Below are 17,361 nucleotides of genomic sequence, written 5' to 3' on the forward strand. Positions count from 1 at the left end.
TAAAGATTAATTCTTCTATTATTCGACGACCCGAGGAAATCTCGCGTTTCGCGTTTTACGGCTTCGATTATCGTCTTCCTACGCGAGGCGTCGTTTCGTCGCAACGCGTTTTTACATCTTTGTCGATGATTTTCTCTTACTTCGCGGCAAAGTGAAATCGATGAAACTTCGATGACGGGGATCACGTTATTAACGGGCATTGAAGAAATAAAAGTTCAAGTAGGGCCATTGTCTAGCGATCGAGGCGAAGAAAGGAACGTTTTCGATTTTTAACACGCCCTCGTATTCGTTCGGCGCGGAGAAACCGCAAACGATCGGAAATAAAGAAACAGCCGGAGAAATAGTTACGAATAGACCAATTTTACGGGCAGGAAACGAACAACGTTTAGACGTAGTGTTTCAGGAAACGCGCGGAACAGTTAATGGTCACAAAAATTGATCGCCCTTCCCTGTCAAATCACCGCGTAACTACTTGGTCTTCTCAACGGAGAGGGAACGATGCGGTAGATAGTAAATTACAATAAAATGATCAGAAAGGGATTCTTCGATCGTCGAGAGTAATTTGTGTTTTACAAAAGTGCACGATAATTATTTACAAAATCTTACACCTCGTGGATTATTTCGACTTTGGAATATGTTTCAAAGAATGGGGTTCTGAGTAAATTACAATAAAATGATCAAAAAGGGATTCTTCGATCGTCGAGAGTAATTTATATTTTACAAAAGTGCACGATAATTATTCACAAAATCTTACACCTCGTGAATTATTTCGATTTTGGAATATGTTTCAAAGAATGGGGTTCTGAGTAAATTATAATAAAATGATCAAAAAGGGATTCTTCGATCGTCGAGAGTAATTTGTGTTTTACAAAAGTGCACGATAATTATTTACAAAATCTTACACCACATGGATTATTTCGATTTTGGAACATGTTCCAAAGACAGGGGTTTGATAGATTCCTTTACAATGTCATATGGTGCCTGACACGGATTGGTTATTTTTTAGTTAGATTACAAAGAATTAAAAATACTGTTTATGTGGCAAAGAGAAGGCAAAAATGATATTTATTTGTAATATCATACTTAAGGGTTAATATTTTTATAAAGCATTTTTTGGAGAATCTGTGAAAAGTGTAAACCGACTGTAGGTATATATACCGTACGTTTTACCGTTTTTATACCGTACAGTTTTTCATTATTATAATTGGATTTAACACTTTGACTAAACAATTAAAATTATTTTATCGTTTTTAAGCGTTCAATCTACCTTCAAAGCGTTATTCGTATATTACAGGCTACCCGATATGTACATATACAGATTAGGTTTTGTAACAGCATTCTTAGCTGTGTCTCTCCTTTTATAAGGATACGTATTCTATGCTATTTTATTTTTGTATATATATTTATATATATATTTTCACGTATGTGTAATAAAAACATACGTTCAATAATACGAATAATATTAATATTAATATTACAATGTTTAATGGGTATGGTAACCTTAAGTTTTAGTTATTGGACGAGTAAAGGTTACTTACCTACCAACTACGTGCCGAATACTATTGTGCAATATCGAATATTGACAATATTGATGGTCCAGGAATACTACCGTGAATATATTAATAAAATCAAAGATTGATATTATTGAAGCTCTGTCAATATACCAAGACGCGTGTAGGCAGTATTGCACAATATTCCAAGAATATAACGTGTGTATATATGTGAATATCGTACGAGTGTGTGGATACTTTAAGATAGGTATTTACGAGTGTGAACTTTAGAACATGTACGAAAAGAGCTAACCAGTAAAGCTTTTCGAAAATAATTGCCGGAGAGAGGTTACCGGTTGGATCCTTCGACAACTTAGGTCAACGGAAAGCTGATCTCTCAATAATATTTCTATATAATTTTTTTTTTTACAACTCAAAATATTCGATGGATCTAATATGCTACCCGACTTAATTATAATTCTCATCCAATGATATTTCTACACAATCTTTGTTATTACAACTTAGAATGCTCGATGAATTCAATATACTATCGAATATAAGCATGACTTTTTATGACAGTGCTGATATCTCTCGTAAGATTGGCTCCTTCAACATCTTAGAGCAATGGATGGCTGATTGCCCAAGAATATTTATATACAATTTTTTCAAAATACTCGATGAATTCAATGTGCTAGTCGGCTTAATCATGATCTTTCATAACGAGGCTGGTGCCCCTATAATGGAGACGCCCCTGACGTCTTTCACTCCACTGACGCCTCTAACAAAGAAGATGCATCCGGATCGCGCAAGCGTGAAAGAAAACATTGTCTTCTCCAAGAATATTTATATACAATTTTTTCAGAATACTCGATGAATTGAATATGTTACTCGACTTAATCATGACCTTTCATAACGAGGCTGGCGTATCTATAAAGAAGACACCCCTGACGCCCCTGACGTCTGACGCCTCTGACTCCGCTGACTTCTCTGACGAAGATGCATCTGGATCGCGCAAGCGCGAAGGAAAACATTGTCTTCCATCGGTTGTAAAGTTTTCGGACCGGTTCTGATTTATTTTTCATCAGAACTATCAATTTCCATAAGCGCGCCTCGTTGTTTTCATCCCGGGATCAAGGGTCTCTCTCAACGGCCGGGGGAAAAACGGCGAACTCGGTTTTCGCGGTCGAGCAGAAGCGCAATCACAATAAATTCGCCACGGTTGCGTAAATATCCTGAGCAGCGCACTCCTCATGATTTTATAAACGCGTTTCGCACTCGCTGCGCGTAGAGTATACCTGCACGGGTTGCGTGGCTGCCATGATCTATGCACAGTGTGCGCAAAATAACGAAAAAAGAAAAAAAACAAAAAAACAAAAAAAAATGGAAGAACGATTTTTCATCGTACCGTAACCTCCTCCCCCAAGATTAATGCTTTCGTGCGACTATTTTTTACAACGATTTCGATATTCGTATGTTCGATCGGTTCGTTTCGATTGGTGTGTTTCCGGTTCATCGAAATTCGGATTTGTAGATCAAAATACAGAAACAGGATCTACAATTTGGCCTCACAGTGGGTCTCGACACAGAACAGATAATTAAAAAATAGTAACGGCAAGGGATAGTCGTTCAATACCGATCATTTTGGTACAAAGAGCGATATTACCGTGTTTCATCACGAATCTGTGAGTTGCATTTGTCTGTAAGGTTTATCTTACACATCTAGCCTTAGACGCGACGTTGATCGTTTCAACAATCCGTTAAACTAATCACCGAATAATTGAAAACCTTTCGATAAACGATTAATCGAGTACCCGTATATATTTTCCTCGGATATACACAATCTAGTCGAATAAAAATACGCAAATACTTGGGAAACGACTCGATATTGTCAAAAAGTTGTACACACTTTGACAAGTTTATTCGCGCAAGTGTGACGAGGAAACAGACAATCGCAACGACCTGAACTCGATGGTTCGTTGAACCTCAAGTTGATGCAACCTGACTTTCCTGACTTCTTTTTAATTCTTTGAAAAAGGCACCACACGTTTCTCTCTATCGTGAAATTATCCGAGTTTTTCTTGTATTTTGCGCAAAAGATATGTTCAAGTAGTAAACATACTTCTGTGTTCGAATTGGGCTGTTGCGAATATAATTGATTGCATGTTGCGCGTAAACAGCTTCTGCGATTTCTCCCTTTGTTGCGGCGGACCATGTATGTGTACATAGGCGGAGCTCAGGGGGTGGTTTTCCAACGCAGGCGGAAACAGTGGGGGAAGTAATTGTTGAGCATCGTATCGCTCGACCAAACTGAAGCTAATATTGGATTAGTTTTTAATTCGAGCCACCCCTTCCATTCCCTCTGTAAAATACACGCGAAATAACACGTGTGTACGTCCATGCTACACGTTTCCGTCGCTGTAACTGCATGTGCAGTAGAAGGCAGTACGTTCTCCGCTTGATTTTCGCAAGCAAAATTGAATTTCCGTTTACGGTGAAAATAGAAAATACACTATTCAGATAACTGGATATATTTCGTTAATAAAATTGATAACAGATCGTATCAAGGGAGCACCTACTCTAATTGAGAGAATGAAAAACCGAGTTTTCTTTATTAGACAAATTCGACTCCTTTTTCAGCAGTTTGTGTATTCAACGATGGTTTTTGTTCAATTTTATTCAATAGGAATCAACGTGAAACGATTCAACGTCAAACTTCGCTTCTTTTTTATTATTTTGTCGTAGGTTATAATTACATTTATCATAGATCGCGACTACCCTTGATTCTTCTATCCTGAGTAAATGAAATGAGGTAAATCGTGATAGCCACGCAGACGTTTTTATATGTTACCGGATTATAATTGATAACAGGAAAAATATAGAAAATAATTGTATAAAAATTTTAGTCAATTTTCTGCAAATACGAACAATTACGCGAACGAAATTTCAAGCCCTCGGTCTTGTACGTTTGTTTATTTTAATTCTTAAAAATGATCGAAAAAGGACACTTCCAACGAGAATATTCTTAGAATTGATCCATGTTTGCAACGACGTGATCTAAATTCATTTAGTGCGACTCAATTTATATTTAACTCAGATGTGTGTTACTGGAAAACTATCGTTTCCTTTGTGGTTACACGAAGGTTACACATTAAAGAAAAAATATTACAAACCTAATCAATTTTTGTTTATACGAAAATATAAAATGTCGTCGATTGATCGTAAGCAATTTTTTTCTCATATTTAACGGAAGGGGAACTTTTTTGCATTAGAAATGTATCGAATTAAAATTTAAATTAATCAGTTATCGTTAATTCCGTATGAAGAGTAGTAAGTATTTTACTCTACGATTCGAGGGCCAAAGAATTTTTCTTATTATAGATATATATATACATCTATAATAAAATTCTATAATAAGATATATCTATATATACACATCTATAATAAGATTCTATAATAAGATATATATATATACATCTATAATAAGAAAAATTCTTTGGCCCTCGAATCGTAGAGTAAAGTACTTACTACACGACGCTTCATACGGAATTAACGATAATTGATTAATTTAAATATATATCTCGAGATTATTATTTGTAACCGTAGAGTGTGAGATACGTAATGAAACGATTACACAGGACTATACTGTATGCGTTGACAAGCGAGGGGTGCGCAATATACACGCGCGAGATATCTTGACGAGTACCTACTTGGGAATAGAAAGGGAAGTTCGCGTGTCGAGTGTGCACGATCGCGGATTAATTCTAAAGCTGTGTGTCGTGACAGAGAAGGGACAACAATGAGCTGTAAACGACGCTAATTTGCATAATTCCGTGCCGTTGGAGAACAATTCGCTGGATACACAATATTACGTGACGATTCGATACGAAACAAACGTCAATTCAGGTAAAAATCGAAGCCACATAGGCTTTCACAAAATTATAGATTCCAAATACGTTCGCGGTGATACAAGACTCTCTGTTTTATACACAAAGAGAAGACCAAAAGTGGACACGCGAATTTTAACTATCGACAAACTGTTTGAAAGACAGCTCATTTTTCATTGTAATCGACAACTCATTTTCGAGATTCGTTGAATCAAATTTCAGGATTTAATATTTCTTAGATCGCTGAATCGTTAATAATAGTTTACAGGTTTCGAAGAAGGGATTATAAAATTTATATACTAGTCTTTTCTAAAATAAATATGTTCAATTAAAAATAGGATTACGAAAGGTGTTGAAAAAATCTTCGGATGTTTATTCTTAGATTTGTTTACGAACTTGAGTAACTGTCTTTTCTCTTATCGTTAAGGGATATTGAACGTCGATCTAAGTGTAGCCTCTCTTTTGAGAACTTTCTTAAATTTTTTAACGCATTGACTGCTATTTAGGTTCAGGCAATCGTTAGCTAAAGCAGTTCTCAGCATTCGTAAAACTTCTATATTGGTTTTCATCTTTAAATTTTTTTTTTTGCTCCACTTATGCTACGGAGTAAAATTATACGACCACTATCGATTTTCAGGGTTTCGCAATGTTATCGAATCTTTTCGTATAAGCTATTTCTAACAAGTTGATTAGCGCCATGAAAGATCTTTACATACGCGTTTGCAAGTTTTAACTCGCTCTTTGGTGTTAGTTACTCGTAGAAGTCGCTTTTCACAACAATTCGTAACAAACAACAGTATCCATGTTAATTTAATAAGTAATCGGTAATTCTTTGTTTTCAATGACGTTATAAATATAATTCTACGTAGAACTGATCAATTTCTGGTACGTGCTATATTACTTGTTGTTTATTTAACTCCAGCAGCTAATTTATATATTTTTTTTCTTGTATTCTAAAGGGTTTATTTCCGTTAATAAATAAATAAATGATTCAAGAGTGAACGTCCTTGCAACTGTTGGAAACTAGAATCCTCCGTATCTGTTCTCGATGATTCGAATAAGATGAGAAAATTAGTTATTTTGAGTCAAATCCTCTGGTAGCGGTGGATAACTCTATAATTCCTGATCACGAATCAATAGGTTTACAAGCAAAAACTTTGGTACCCATGGTACCAACTCGCACCCAATGACTTCCGCGTGGCTCGAATTTGGTCATTTTCGAAGTCGTTAAATTTAGACCACCTGGTGCTGTATCGACAAAACAATGCGGCTGTGTAGGAAAGCAACGCCATCGAAGCTCGATTCAATCGTCGCTATATCGAATTATTGGCACGGTGTGCTCGCTCGCGTGATTGTAACCCAATGGAGAACTTATGGGCCGCTACCGGTACATTGTATTTAGGCAAACAACAAACGATAAAACTGTCATTCGTCGAAACGGTCGACGTATACTCTTGTAACTGTAAACGAGCGTAGAAATGTTTTTTTCAGGGCGCTAAATTACTTGGAAACATTACTTTACGAAAAAAGTTTCGATAACGTATCGAAACCCCAAAGATCGCGACTGCTCGTGTAATTTTGTTACGCGGTGTATTTTAGGCGCAACTAATGCCGCAAATATCTTTAAAGTTGGACATTATCCATTTGGTACCGATAAATGTGTGCAAGATATCAATTTAACTCATTTGCATTCAGAGGCGGAATATTTTATGCGCGACAAGCTTGAAATATTTTAGATGTAGATGTTATAAGTAGTTCGAGGCATATTTAGATTACCGATGCAAATCGTTTCTAAATAGCTCGTCGTTCGCGGATTATTCCGGACTCGGTGGTATTGGTAACTCAACGTATCGATAACTAATTCTACTTAAATTCAACTGCACGATTATTTATTTCGTTCTATCATCGATAAGCGTTCGAGTTTTTAACGTGTGTCCAATTTTATTCTTCTTCGAAACGCCCACAATCCATTATACACTCGTAGGTGGTTTCCGATGATTCTCGGCTACAAGTTAACTGGTACTCGATACTAATTCCACTTAAATTCAACTGCACGATTATTTATTTCATTCTATCATCGATAAGCGTTCGAGTTTTTAACGTGTATCGAATTTTATTCTTCTTCGAAACGCTCACAATCCATTATACACTCGTAGGTGGTTTCCGATGATCCTCGGCTACAAGTTAACTGGTAATACGATACGTACTAAATAACGATCCATGGCTAGCTATCGTCGGTAACGACTACCGGTCGAAATTAGTTTCGAGAAGGAATACAATTTATACAATTATTATTATTATTATTATTTTTTTTTCGATTCAAACGTCGTATGTACGTCCAACGATATAAATTCTAATAACGCTAAAGTTTTTACCCGCGATTCCGTGGAATCGCGTAATTGGACACCGGCGTCTACGTTGGAAACTAGAAAAACCACAAAAATATCTTCGTGGACGAGATTACAGGGCGCCCGGTGTACAATCACGAGCTTCGGACGACAAAGTCAACGCCGACCGACCGGAAACGGTTTACTTTCGATTTCCTGAGTTAAAGTACGAAACGAGCATCGAACGCAATGCCATTTAAAATGAAACTCTTTTCGTCATGCTCGTTCCAATTGGCCACGCAATTCTACAAAGTAGATACCTCTTGTTCCGTGTAACTACGAGCAGTAAAATACGATCCATTGCGTTTGGTACTAAAATTATGTAATACAGAGCGAACACAGAATTCAATATCGTTTCATATCGAACTTGGGCGAAGAATACCTAGCGTTCGAGATGTTGGACGACCTCGTATCACGTAAGTGTAATTTTATCAATCTTTTTCTTTCGTTCGAACTGTGATCAATTTCTAGCGTGGAATCGCTCAAGAAACATCGAATTTGTGAATAAGGATTTACAAATATACGTTCAAAGAAACATACATATTGAACGTTCCGATTTTTACGCGTGGAAAATAAAAAATTTCGAACAAAAATATTGTACAATTAATAGCCAATTGAATGGGGGAATATAATTTGGATAAGGAAAGAATTTACATTCGTAAATTTCCCTTACCTAAAGTCGCGAAATAGTATTAATCGAAAAGTTAAAATCGATCAGAGAAAAATGTAACAGAAATTTGTTTTAATTAAACAACGGAAACTTTCGTAAACTTTACGAAATTACATACCCGTGTTCGAGAAAAATGTTAAAAATCTACCTTACTTTTTATCATCCCGTAATCCCTTGAAAGTGATTTACACGTATTCGGAAAATACGAGCGCAAAAATCGTACCGCTGACGAAACAATTTTATAGATTTTACTGGAATTTCGTTATCCAATTGAAAAGTGAAACGTACCGATGCTTATTTTCCATGTCGCGTAAAAAAATTCTTCGACGATAATCCGAGAGGCGTCTTTGGTCCGCCGAAGGACCTAGAGGCTTCTTTTTTGGCGGGCATTTGTCTCCAAATAATTGGGCGGAACGGCTCGCCGCGTCTTCTCCGCAATTATAGGCAGTAAACGTAGCCACATCCGGCACAAGGAGCTCCTAGGTGAAGTGGGATAATTCACTGTGGAAAGACAACGATTAGGACGATCAGGAGGGAGAAACAACTGTGTCTTTGCCGGACGTAGTTAAGGGAGGGTGAAATAAAAAGGGAGGGGAAAGAAAAATGAAACGATCGAGCTCGGGACGTGTCTATCGTGGATCTCGTGGCGCCGGCGCGATACGATGGAACTGGAAACACATCTGGTTTTTTCTTAGAACAAGTGTGACGCTGATATACCGGTATAATAATGACTTCGTAAACGTTAGCTCGGAACTTGCCAATCTTTCATCTCCGACGGAGTCAATAAACCGGTAATCGTAATCGACAGCCGTCGCCTGTGCATAACGAAATACAGAATTTCGTGAACCGGTGACATACGTTTAGAGGAATCAATGCCTTGAACAACGAACAAGTTACAACTTCTGGAAATGCGCGTTCCGGTACAGTGTTCAATTTTCGGAATTTTCTAAAATTAAACATCATCGGTCTGTTTCAACGATTGTGTTATATTTAACATTCCGCGTTTACGAACATAGAGAATATTTCGTTCACGAAAGTGACCTTTCGTTCTAGGTTTGAAAATCAATTTTTGTTCACCATTCGTGTATTGGCAATTATATGAAATAAATGTGACTTTGCAGGAGTCGAAGTGAATTTTGAAAATTTGGGAAATTTTCAAAAATATGGAGACTTTAAAACTGACCACGTAAGAATTGAAGTTAACGCTGCATCGAATAATTTTTATACAGGATGCGTCGTGCAATTGGTTATTTGATAAGAGATGGAGAACAATTATAGAAGGAAACGTTGAACGGTGTGGTGGTGTATATTTTTCTGCGACTTCGCTTTGCAGCGATGCGCTCGAAAAATGCATATGAACTTTTTTTTCAACCGAACCGCATATTTCTTTTTTCTCGTATTAATTCCTTGGAAAAAGTATTAAAGTGCAATGTTTGAAGAATCAATATTTGTTGAGATACGCGATATATCTCAAAATATCTGAGATTTTGTGATCAGAGACTTTTATATCAGAAGTGTATTTTCCGAGTATTTTCTGTCGCGTATTTACCTTTCACTCGCGTTGGAAAACATTGAATTATCTCTTATGTATGTTTCATGAAAATGATAGTGAAAGTTGCAGCAAAAGTTATACAAGGTTATCCACCTAATTATTTTTTCTCACTAAGAATACCAAAAAAACAAACTAAACAAAGTTACGCAGGATCAATGATCCGTGAAACTAATACTTAATAACAACAACAAATCGTAAAAAGGAAAGAATTTAAAATTTGGTAAAAGACTTACGGTCCCTTTGGAAAAATATCGATGTCTTCGATTGCTCTAAAAAAGTAGCCAAACAAAAAAATTAATTTAGCACGTTTATTAGACGTTTACGTATGTATCTCTAATGGTAAATGAAGAGAGCGTTCTACTTCTAGCGAGTCACTTTGTATACATTCCTCTTAACAAAATTGAAACAAAGAATTCGGAGAAAAGCGAGAAAGGCGATTTTTCTCGCTTCACGCCCGTTTCTCTTTTTATTTCTTTCTGCATATTATATTGCATAGTCTGTATTAATATAACGTTGAAAAAGATCTTCGATAAGCGAGATTCGACGCGTGGAACTTCCAACTTTGGCCGAAAGTGTGGGCTATAAACGACAGTTTAGATTCTACGGACAACGAGTTTCATGGAATCGGTTTCTAACCGACTTCCAGCAAACGTTGCACTGTTATTTCGTGCTCTCTCGTCGGTTGATTTGCAACGAAATTGCACCGTTTTAGTTTCGAGGGGGTGAGACGTTACAATATTAGTCCGTGACGTCAAGTAGCACGCGAACTTCCTGCTCTTTCGTAAGACTCTCGATTACAAGAACAAATACTGCTAATCGTACGAGATCTTTCACGCGTTGAACCGGTAACGTGTACGTAGATGTAACGAAACGTTGTTCCACAAAACGTTCTATCGTACGAGATTGTGATAAATTTATTTCACGCGTTACAATTGAGGAGGTTCCTGGAAAAAGGGTCCATAAGACGAAATGGTGAATCGAGCGCATTGAAAGTTTTTTCGTTTCAATTTTTTAAAATACATAGTTACGTTTGAATCGATAACTAAATAATTTTCAAAGAACTTTTGTTATTTCCATGAACTATAATGTATGAATTTATTGCGCACAATGAAAACTGAATCGATCATCTACTTTGAATTGAACTGTGCACGATTCAACGTACCATTTTAATCTTAATCGATGGAATATTAAAACGAAATTTTTGGTAAATATTATTAGGTATACGGCGATCAATTAGAAAACGATTTTTTCAAAAAAGGGCCCATAGATCTACAGATTCCTTTATTAGAAAACTCCTCAATTAGAAAGATGTATACAGTGTGCTTCACAAACCATATCAGAGTCGAAGGCAATGGCGGATTATGGCACAGACGATGGAGGTTTACATCTCGAACCTCGCTTACTCCAGGTCTCAGAAAGCAACGAAATAAATTATTATTTTAAATCTTTAACTGGTAGGAAGGTTTTACGTTTTCACGATCATGGTGTTAAAGCTGTGCATATTTTTCATGTACAGTAGAACCTCTCATATCCGAATACTCTAATATACAATTATTTTCGTAATATAGCTGTTATAAATACACAGGATCTTTAAATATTTAAAAAAAATGGTCAATTCTCGATGTTTCTATTTGAATAAATGAAATTTAATGTCGGATGAGTGATTATTTTGTCGTTCGAACATTTATATGTCTTTTTATTGGTTCGAACACGGGAGGCTTTATTGTAATTTTGCTTTATCAATCGATACTTACAACTCTGTTCTACTTATCGTATTAGGGAGATAAAAGTTCCTGTTCCGTTTTCATTCGTTTAAATTTCACTATTTTTAAATGTTAGTCGAGGATTTTAAACTTTGTTCGCGCCTCGGGCACCACGAATAAGTAATCCGTCATTGACTACCGCGAACGACAAAGTCCTCTCGCTGAAAGATTATTGAAACGATAAATTAAATAAATTTCACGAATAAAAGTAATACTTCGCGGCAAGGATAATTTTATACGATAATTGTTTCGTCAATTTAAGTACCTAGATTTCTTTTACACGAAAAGGACGATGCATACCTGAAAACTAGTAAAAGATAATCAATTGACGTTAAAAAATGTTAAAAAGATTTGTGGAGTTATGTAGCAAACAATAATCGTACGCGAACGTTAAAGCGTTCGTTAACCAATGATACTTAAAGGAGACTAGGTTCGTCGCTAGAACGTGAATATTGTGAGTTCGTGAAGTTCGTAATCAACGTATACGCGTTATACCAGTTACATAATTTTATATGCATTTCCAATTTGTCATATATACAACGTTACACTGTACTTACATAACATCACATCGTTCGCTATAATCGATAATTACTATTGTTCCTAACTTAACGCGTGGCTAATTAATACGACTTGTACACTTCTATTCGATGACGACGACGAATCTTAATGATAGCGATACACATACAGTATTTTATAATTTTTCCTGTTTCTTAATTACGCATTACGATTCTATGTGAAGTAGTATGTACAGGCGTGTGTGTGTGTGCGTGTATGCGCGCGCGCGCGTGTTGAATGTATGTGTGTGCTTAATTTTAATTGTTCAAAATGAAACGCAGCTGTTCGCGAGGTCGATCGCAGAAACAGTTTAATATCGTACATACACTTTAATATTTTTAATTACATCTATCACGTTAATATGTACACGGATATGTCTCATCGGTCTTCCAATTATGCCGCATCGTGCGAGGAATGCGCCCAGCGTCAGATTTTGGACGAACGATAAATAAGAATAGTGTCTTACAATTTTTCAAATTATTGCTCTTACAAAACAGATATCAATGAAGTCCATCGGTAGCATCATTTCGTGTTTTCCGGAGCTAAGAGTTTTGCGACGCGATGCATGCGTTTGTTGCGTTCGTCGAACTGCACGTTTACTGCACGAGGTTATTATCGATTAGTATATCAGTCCGTACTGATTGGACGCAACCCCTAAGGCTAATTTTTTGCAAACGAAACTTCGAATCGAGAGGATGAAAATGATCCAAACGGTCCGTTAGCATTGCCGCTAACTTCATCGATGGTTCGGGATACTATCGATCTTAGCTTGAAATACTAATTATAAAAAATAAAGAATGCGAATGCAAACTATTAACCGCGTTGCAAGTTTTTAGAACGACACTATCTTTCCGTCCTATTTATCGGTTCTTCTGCTTATTCCGCGAATAAGAGTCAATTGAGATTTTAATTAAAAAAATTTTCTTACAGCGACTGTTCGAATTATTCACCATTATACTTTACACACTTTCTCATTTGCTTTTCGATGTTCTTCATAGGACGATTAAATTTTGTAAATTAATTTCTGTTCGTTGAGTATCCTCAAATTCAAGCCGAGAACAAGTAAAGATTCAAACATTCCGTTGCAGTCCTTTTAAAAACCGATATTTCGATTCGCCGATAGTATTGTAAATTTCTAAACGACTTGATAAAATTATGAAAAATATAAAAAAGCACGCGAGAAATTGTTCGAAGGTGCATTTCTATCGCGATAATAGATTTTCGTCGAAGTTAAATACACGGCTAACAAGGTACAAAATCCAGTTTGAAAAGACCATGAGATTACTTTTGACAACTTTTAACTTTATCCATTAATACGTAATAAAAATTTTCATATTTTTCATTACATCCGTATGACGGATAAAAAAGAATCCGAACAAGACTTTATTCGATTGTCTTTAACGTGTCCTCGAATGAAATTGTGTTCAGACTCGTGTTCATTAGAAAAAACTTTGTCGATTAACGATAATTTTAACAATATCCCCTCTGTATATTCTACTTTAGGCTTTTATTAAATGATATTGCACTGAACGTATTGCGAAATCGAAAACATTATACACTATAGGTAATAAATTGCTGGAATCGACTAACAATTTATCAATTCGTTTCAACGAAACAAGCATCGACTTTTATCGGTAATAATTCTGCCACGAAGACGCACTGAAAAATATACAAATTTTTATCGCGTATTATTCACGTCGCTTTGAAGTTTCGAACACCAAGCGCGTGTAACGCGAGACTCGCTCGCTCGCTCTCGGTTACATTCACTTACCACGTGCGGTTGGTTACCTACCCCGGTTTCGAGCAAACCAACGATCTCGATTTATCGCTGGAAAGTCGGAATTACTGTACACTTTGTAAACCCGCATCGAAAGAGAACGCATCGCTAAACGTCGACGAAATGGCGAAGTTCACGATATATTTAAAGCCGTTTGGATTTCGATTTACGTGTCCACCATCGTGTTTTCTCTTCGCTTTTAATCGTTCCGGTGTCTCCGCGTTTTTTTATCCCGAGAGTCATTTCTTCTGGAGTGACCTTATAGGCAACCGTGAAACGAAAGCGCTCCGTAATTATTTAAGTTTCCTTTTAGCTCCCTATCAGACCTCTCGTTCCGTTAATTAAGTACGTCGATAAAATTGGCCTTATTGACGTAAGACGTTGATATTACCTAGAAATAGTGCAATTAAGAAGACTCGGTAGCCTCCGACGCTCTTTTTCGTTCGATCTCCGGGATTCCTTTCCACTGTCAATAATGTCACGTTAAGGAAAGCTGCGGCAATTAGATTCCCCCTTTTGGACAATTTTCTAAACGTAGATTGATAACGCGCGCTCGTCATAATAAATTCATATCGACGCTCATCGTGCATTTCGCTCGAAATTATTGGAATCGCGTTGACGATCGTCTCGTCTTTCCGCTATCCAAACATACGAATTTATAAATGATCAATGTCGATGAAAATAGGTTAAACGGTTTTCTGAATTTCTGGAAATATGTTTCGAATTATTTCATTTCCGTTTGCTCGGTTTTAACTGATTTTACGAGAACGCGGGGAAATGTTTAATGCACTTTTTCCGAAGCTCGTCGAGCAACAATTTATACGCACACATTTTCTACGTTCGGTATGTAAAACTGAATATGTACCTGTTTATTTACTTTTGAAACGAGCAGTGAAAGAGTATACATTGTAAATTCAAGTTAATAAAATTCTATTATCATAGACTTTCGTTTTTATAATTTTGTTTAGAAAAACGAAATGTTATATAATTAACAAAGTTGGTTGCGATCAATGTATGTACGATAAATGAAAAGTTTCTATAAGGGGTATGCAAAAGTTTCTATTGTTTGGACATAGATACTATTATGTGCTATTTCTAACCTACGTTGCGATATGTTTTTGTTTCTTTATGCTTTTCTTTTTTAATCTATATAATAAACTATAGGTCTCTCCGATTAAATAAATAAGTTTTTATTGTTACAAAATGGAGATCGATATAACATAAACGCCCTCTCATTTTCTTGCCTCAAATCTCAGATTGCATGGTGTTCGAAGGGCTGCTAAGACTAGTCAAACTAATCAAAAATTGTAGCGTTATCTTTATCTTTTCTTTGTCGTATGCGATCACAATTGTTAAAACTGAAAGAGCGTCGAATTATTTACCTCACGTAACAACAGAAAGTTCGTCGATGATTTCTTAGATTCTTCTTTATAGAAAATATTTTGATTGAAAAAAAATTTTTGATTAAAATTCCGTTAATAAGAAAAATTGATCTAAAAGCGATGGAAACTTTTGCATATTTAATACTTGATACTTCTACGACAATAAAAGGCAAACAAGAGTTACGACAACTTTCAATATTTCAATGAACATCGCAAATCCTTTTATTTGCTGGAATCGATAGTGTTTTTTTCTGGAACTGCGAATTAAATTGTTCCGCAACCCCTAATCTTGGCGGAGGTCGGTAACCATCGTATGAATATTGAATGCGTTTTCCGTGACTTCAAGTATCATGACCGATGACTCTTGCAATCCATCGGGAGATTCGATGGCGTTACGTGTTCACCGAACATGATTTCCCGTACGAATGTTTACACCATTCTGCGAAATTGTAATTGTTCGCGCACGAAACACAACTGGTTTTGCAATTTATTCCATTACGTTGTTTCGTTATCGACCATTCGCGAGATCCATCGAGACGCTTAACGAGATTACAGAGAAATTGGCGTAAAAAATGACGAGCTCGCGGCTTAATTGACAATCAGAGCGAGTCGGTAAAATCCTCATTACGCGATACATTTTTTACGTCGGTTAATCGATCGCGTACCTTTTTTAATTCGACGTACCTTGCATCGAAATATGCGGTGTATTTTTTTCAAATATTACGCGATGTTTGTTTTCTTCGTACGTTGTTTGCCATAAGTTTGAGAACATCCGTTTCATTGTTACGTTTTCGGATAAATAAAGGGTCCGAGCGATATTCAGAGCAACGTAGACTCTCATCGAAGCTAGGGATAATTGCTTCAATGAGAATGGACAATTACGGTGTGATCGATACGCTACGATTTTGTAAATAAAAATTACGATGTCTTTAGTTTTAAACGAAGGACAAGATATTCGAGTGTTTTTTTTATACGCAAATTTTCTAATAAATTATTAAATTAATCAATTATTCTATGACAAGTTTTAGTTCACAATGGGATGGGCCCAAACTTGCGAACGATAGTGTATATGCGCGTACTGATCGATTAACTATGATCATTCAGGGTTGCAGTCGAATAAATTGCAATCGAATATATCTGAATAATTTACGGTGCGAAAACTTGAATGCAAATGTCAAAGTTTATTTTATTTCGTCGTATCCCATTCACATCTTGGAATTCGACGTATAAAATAATTGGCAACCTTTAATATGTTATTGAAATATTGAAAAGAACGAAATCAAGCTTTGATTAGCATCAAAACTTTATAACAATATTTGTCTCGATTTTGTACAATTTTATAGTAAAATTTTAATCGTGTTTAAAACGTAATATCGTATTTAATATCTTGTTTGATGTTTTTAGAGTTTTGCATTTTTATATCAAAAGTAATATCGCGTTAAATAAATCGCGTTATAAAACTATTCGAGCGTGATCGAGTTTTCAAAGTATGTGGTATGTGGTTTTATTTACAGAAAATTGTGTTGGAAAATAAGTAATGTACACTTACAAACGTAACCAGCCTACCGTAGAGCTTACGGCAGAGCTCCGATAAGAAAAATTTTTAAAACAAGACAGTGCGTATAAATTGACGATCGTGTACGAAATCCTGTTAATAGTTGATATTTCCATCCGATGAACGATAAATGCAACATTTTTGCGTGCAGTGCACTTCTCGAGAAATGATCGAACACGTCGCAGCTTTAAGGAACCTCGAAAACGAATATCTACGAGTATCGTTAAATCATCGTACACTAAATGGACAGCAACATTGCCACAACTCAAAAAAGAGAATAATTTCTTACTTCGTATTTACGAATGTGGTAAAAACACTGTCGTTTACTTACTTTTGAAAATTATGC

The sequence above is a fragment of the Ptiloglossa arizonensis genome, chromosome 10 (genome assembly GCF_051014685.1).
Source record: "Ptiloglossa arizonensis isolate GNS036 chromosome 10, iyPtiAriz1_principal, whole genome shotgun sequence".
NCBI classification, from domain to species: Eukaryota; Metazoa; Arthropoda; class Insecta; order Hymenoptera; family Colletidae; genus Ptiloglossa; species Ptiloglossa arizonensis.